Source organism: Giraffa tippelskirchi, chromosome X (assembly GCF_054371585.1).
Source record: "Giraffa tippelskirchi isolate mGirTip1 chromosome X, T2T-mGirTip1v1.2.pri, whole genome shotgun sequence".
NCBI classification, from domain to species: Eukaryota; Metazoa; Chordata; class Mammalia; order Artiodactyla; family Giraffidae; genus Giraffa; species Giraffa tippelskirchi.
In genome coordinates, this window is record NC_137289.1 from 78,008,974 (window position 1) to 78,015,330 (window position 6,357).

General features: G+C 44.4%; 1 pseudogene; it reads left to right on the plus strand.

Annotated features, from left to right (window-relative positions):
• Nucleotides 1–4,320: 4,320 nt before the first annotated feature.
• Nucleotides 4,321–5,933, plus strand: LOC145535666 (F-box/WD repeat-containing protein 7 pseudogene; annotated as a pseudogene).
• Nucleotides 5,934–6,357: the final 424 nt, after the last annotated feature.

Below are 6,357 nucleotides of genomic sequence, written 5' to 3' on the forward strand. Positions count from 1 at the left end.
GGAGCCCATAATACAGAGTGAAGTAAGCCAGAAAGAAAAACACCAATACAGTATACTAATGCATATATATGGAATTTGAAAAATGGTAACGATAACCCTATATGCAAGACAGAATAAGAGACACAGATGCATAGAACAGTCTTATGGACTCTGAGGGAGAAGGTGAGGGTAGAATGTTCTGGGAAAATAGCACTGAAACATGTATATTATCATATGTGAAACAGAACACCATTCCAGGTTCGATGCATGAGACAAATGTTCAGGGCTGGGGCAATGGGATGACCTAGAGGGATGGGATGGGGAGGGAAGTGGGAGAGGGGTCCAGGATGGGGAACACATGTAAACCCATGGCTGATTCATGTCAATGTATGGCAAAAACTACTACAATACTGTAAAGTAAAAAAAAACCAAATAGATGCAAATTTCAAGAAAGTGCTAGCAAACCAAATACAACAATATATAAAAAAGATCAAACACTTTGATCAAACTGGATTCATTCCAGGGTTACAAAAATAATGTGACATTTTAAAAGCAAATCAACTAGTGTGATGTACTACATTAACAATAGGTAGAATAAAAATCACATTATCATCTCAAAAGACACAGTAAAAACACTGGACAAAATTTAACATCCATTTATGATAAAAAATTCTCATTGAAGAGGGTAGAGAGGAAACATCTCAACATAATAAAAGCCATTTATGACAAACTCACAGCCAGCATCATACTCAACAATGAAAAGATGTAAGACTTCCCACTAGATTCAAGAACAAGATAAAAATACCCACTCTAAACACTTCTATTTGCTAGGGAAATTAAAATGGAGATAGTCTTGTTCAGATTTCAGAAGCAGGAGAGCAGGCCTCAGACCTTTCTTCTGACCTGCCTGGACATTGCCCAGATTCCGTGCTGCCGGTAAGCACAGCAAGGCAAGGAGTACTTTAGATAAGAAAAGGAGTGTGTCTTGGAGTTCTTGAGTGCCTAGAGGTCTGGCCCACCACTCAAGGCTTAATAAAATCCTATGACTCACAAGATAAACAGCATTGTAACAAGATTAAAGTAAAACCAGAGCTGCATCTTTGCCTGAAAACTGATAATGATATCAGTTTGTGACCTGGGATTATAAGTGGGAACCCTTGAAACTGCAATTTGAAGTTTCACCTGTGGAGTAGACACATTGTCTGGGACCTTTTCCCAATTGGGACTCCAGATTTCTGTTAATCTGGATGTTGATTGGCCCAATTTGGTGATATATGTACTGTTACTCTTTCCTATTGTTTCTATTCCTCTTCCTTTAATGATCATATATTGAAATTAAGTCAAAGAATCCTCTATTAAATATTGAAATTGTTTATTGTGTGTAACGAGTGGTTTCTTTTGGTAATAATTCATTTATTTATTTTTGGCTGCACCAGGCTGCTCTCCAGTGGCAGTGTGGCCTGTTCCTGGCCAGCCTCTACCTCCACCACTGCAACTGCCTTGACTCAGGAAGCCAGGAGTGCTTTGAACAGTGGGCCACATTGCTGCTCCCCCTTGTCAGGATGTGGAGCCAGGCTCCTAGGCCGGGGCTGTGGAAAGGGCATGGTGGCCAGCTGACTGAGTCTTCCCAGGTGGTGCAAGGAGAGGCCAGACTGCCCCACCTCCACCGGACTGCATCAACCTGCCCAGCTTCTGTTAATGAATTTTTTGAATGTGAAACAAAAGTAAACTCTTGCAAACACTATTTTTAATAGCATTGGAAGTAATAGCCACAGCAGTCAGACAAGAGAAAGAAATAAAATGAATCCAAATTGGAAGACAAAACTGTAACTATTAGGAGATGACATGATACTTTGTAGAGAGAGCCCTAAAGCCTCCAGTCAAAAAATGTTAGGACTCATAAATTAATTTAGCAGGATTGAAAGATGCAAGACTGATATACAGAAATCTGTTGCATTTCTATACATTAATAATAAAATATTAGAAGTATAAAATTTAAAAAATCCAGTTTAAAATTACATCAGAAAGAATGAAGCAACAAAAAAAGAGTTCCCTAAGGAGGTGAAAGACCTATACTCTGAACAGTATAGAAAATTGATTAAGGAATTTGAAGATGCTATAATGAAATGGAAAGGCATCCAATGTTCTTGAAATGGAAGGATTCATGTTTTTAAAATGTTCATACTACCCAAAGTAATCTACTGATTTAATGGAATCCCTATCAAAATATCCATGACATTTTTCACAGAAGTATAACAAATAATCTTAAAATTCAGATGGAACTACAAAAGACACAGAATTACAAAATGAACTTGAGAAAAGGGGAAAAAGTTGGAGTTATAACCCTCCTGAACTACAGAATATAAAACAAATCTCTAGTAATCAAAATAGCATGGTACTGGCACAAAAGCAAATGTATAGATCAATTGAACAGAATACAGAGCCCAGAAGTACCCATGCACCAATGGTCAACTAATCCATGACAAAGTAGGCAAGAATATAAAATGGAAAAAAGAGTGTCTCTTCAACATATGGTGTTAAAAAAACCTGGACAGCGAGGCGAAGGAGACAGTGAGCTGAGCTCCGGATGCTTCTGCCGCCGCCGCCGCCGCCGCCGCCGCCGCCGCCGCGGAGAGCATGAGAGCCAAGGAGCATCTGAGAGACCCAGAGCCCTTGCACTGGCCACCGCCAAGACCTCTGCCCTAACCTTGGCCAGCAGGATCCGCGGCAACCCCTCCTCTCCCCCCCTCACTTTCCCGGCCGGCGACTGAGCCGGAGCCTGTGGCTGGGGGGCAGGGAAGTGGCTACCTTGGGCCGGGTCTAGCCAGCTGCTCCGAGGTGAGAGGATGCTGAGGAAGGGCCAGAGCTTCTGTTCGTCCCGGGGCGTGGGGCGAGGGACTCCCAAGGTGGAGGGAGGAGGTCCCAGCCACAGTGACACATGCAGGAGCCGGGAGCGGGGGCGGCGCCAAGCGGAGCCGGCGGGATCCCCCACCTTGCCGCAGCTCAGCTCGCTGTCTTCCTTGCCCCGGATGTCCAGGTTGCTGTTGTCATTGTTGCTGTTTTTAACACCACATGTTGAAGAGACACTCTTTTTCCACTACATATTCTTGTCTACTTTGTCATGGATTAGTTCACCATTGGTGCATGGGTACTTCTGGGCTCAGTATTCTGTTCAATTGATCTATACGTTTGCTTTTGTGCCAGTACCATGCTATTTTGATTACTAGAGATTTGTTTTATATTCTGTAGTTCAGGAGGGTTATAACTCCAACTTTCTCCCCTTTTCTCAAGTTCACTTTGCAATTCTATGTCTTTTGTAGTTCCATCTGAATTTTAAGATTATTTGTTATACTTCTGTGAAAACTGTCGTGGATATTTTGATAGGGATTCTATTAAATCAATAGATTACTTTGGGTAGTATGAACATTTAAAAAATATGAATCATTCCATTTCAAGAACATTGGATGCCTTTCCATTTCAGTATAGAATCTTCAAATTCCTTAATCAATTTTCTATACTGTTCAGAGTATAGGTCTTTCACTTTCTTAGGGAACTCATTTTCTTGTTGCTTCATTCTTTCTGATGCTATGCAGGGGGCCATAACATCTCGATCCCGGAGTGTATGAGCTGGGGCTCCAAGCTAGGCAAACGACCCCCGACGGGGTGGGGGTGGGGGCGGGGACCGGTGTGTAGCGGCGTCCGGGGCCGTAAAGACAGCAGGACCCGCCGCAGTCCTTTCCTTCCCTCCCCCCTGCCCTCTGCCCCCTAGAGTGTCTTCTTTCTCTGCCAGTCGCCCGACTCCCGGCTTCTCGGCTTGACTCAGGGAGGAGTTCTTAGAGCCCCCTCCCTGCCCCAGCACCGAGGGCGGCGGCACAGGGGCGGGTGTTGGGAGCGGGGGACCCGGGGGGCCGGCCGCAGCCTCTGCCCAGAAGAAACTTTATAAAACAAAAATCCGTAGCCTCCCAAACGTGACTGTTGGGGAGAGAGGCCTGAGACAGGCAGAAAACCCAGCCTGAAGAGACCCAGGAAGAGGAAAAAAGGAGGTAAGCGGGGCCCCAGCTGCCTCTGCGGAAGAGACCCGGGTGGCCCGGCTTGGTGATCCCAGGCCCGCTTGTTGCTCAGTAAGGCACGGGAGCTGCCGCGGCTGCCGCCTCGGTCCCGAGGAGGACAGGAAGCACCCCACTTTCTCAGTGCCACCGGTTCTTCTCTAAAGTGGAGTCTCAACCATCAGTGAGATTTTTAAAAGGCTATCAAATATTTGGAATACTTCCTTAGGATAAATTGCCAGAAGTGGGTCAGAGGAATGTGAAAACCTTAGAAGTAGCAAGCTGGCTTTTGGAAATGAATCAGGAACTGCTCTCTGTGGGCAGCAAAAGACGACAAACTGGAGGCTCTCTGAGAGGTAACCCTTCCTCAAGCCAAGCAGATGAGGAGCAGATGAATCATGTGGTGGAAGAGGAACAGCAGCAGCAGCAGCTCAGACACCAAGAGGTGGAGCACACTCTGAGGAATGGTGAAGTCGTTGGAGCAGAACCTAGACCTAGACACCAAAATGATTCCCAGCAAGGACAGTTGGAAGAAAACAACAAATGGTTTATTTTGGTAAATGAGGACTCCTCCGGAAACCAGGAAGAACAAGAGGAAAAGGAAGAACATGCTAGTGAACAAGATGAGGAGGATGAGGAAGAAGAAATGGACCAGGAGAGTGATGATTTTGATCAGTCTGATGACAGCAGCAGGGAAGATGAACATACACATAGTAACAGTGTCACAAATTCTAATAGCATTGTGGACCTGCCTATTCACCAACTCTCCTCCCGATTCTATACAAAGACAACAAAAATGAAAAGAAAGTTGGACCATGGTTCTGAGATCTGCTTTTTTTCTTTGGGAAAGCAACCATGCAAAGTCTCAGAATATACAAGTACCACTTGGCTTGTACCATGTTCACCAACACCAACAACTTTTGGAGACCTGAGAGCAGCCAATGGTCAAGGGAATTACATGGAATTACATCTGTGCAACCACCTTTAGGCCTCCAGGAATGGCTGAAAATGATTCACAGCTGGAGTGGACCAGAGAAATTGCTTGCTTTAGATGAGCTTATTGATAGCTGTGAACCAAGCCAGGTAAAACATATGATGCAAGTGATAGAATCCTAGTTTCAACGAGACTCCATTTCCTTGCTCCCTAAAGAGCTGGCACTTTATGTGCTTTAATTCCTGGAACCCAAAGACCTGCTACAAGCAGCTCAGACTTGTCTCTACTGGAGAATATTGGCTGAAGACAACCTTCCCTGGAGAGAAAAATGCAAAGAAAAGGGTATGATGAACCATTGCACATCAAGAGAAGAAAAGTAATAAAATCAGGTTTCATTCATAGTCCATGGAAAAGTGCATACATCAGACAGTGCAGAATTGATATTAACTGGAGGCGAGGAGAACTCAAGTCTCCTAAGGTGCTGAAAGGACATGATGATTACGTGATCACATGCTTACGGTTTTGTGGTAACTGAATAGTTAGTGGTTCTGATGACAACAATTTAAAAGTTTGGTCAGTAGTCACAGGCAAATGTCTGAGGACATTAGTGGGACACACAGGTGGAGTATGGTCATCACATATGAGAGACAATATCATCATTAGTGGATCTACAGATTGGACTCTCAAAGTGTGGAATGCAGACATGGGAGAATGTATACACACCTTATATGGTCATACTTCCACTGTGCGTTGTATGCATCTCCATGAAAAAAAGAGTTGTTAGCCGTTCTCGAGATGCCACCCTTAGGGTTTGGGATATTGAGACAAGCCAGTGTTTACATGTGTTGATGGGTCATGTAGCAGCAGTCTGCTGAGTTCAATATGATGGCAGGAGGGTTTTGAGTGGAACACATGACTTCATGGTGAAGGTGTGGGACCCAGAGACATTACTTTGCCAACAAAGGTCTGTCTAGTCAAGGTTATGGTTTTTCCAGTGGTCATGTATGGATTTGAGAGTTGGACTATAAAGAAAGCTGAGCACTGAAGAATTTATGCTTTTGAACTGTGGTGTTAAAGAAGACTCTTGAGAGTCCCTTGGACTGCAAGGAAACCCAACAAGTCCATCCTAAAAGAAATCAGTCCTGAATATTCATTGGAAGAACTGTCATTGAAGCTGAAACTCCAATACTTTGGCCACCTGATGTGAAGGACTGACTCATTTGAAAAAACCCTGATGTTGGGAAAGATTGAAGGTGGGAGGAGAAGGGAATGACAGAGGATGAGATGGTTGAATGGCATCACTGACTCAATGGACATGAGTTTGAGTAAACTCCAGGAGTTGGTGATGGACAGGGAGGCCTGGCATGCTGCAGTCCATGGGGTGGCAAAGAGTCGGAC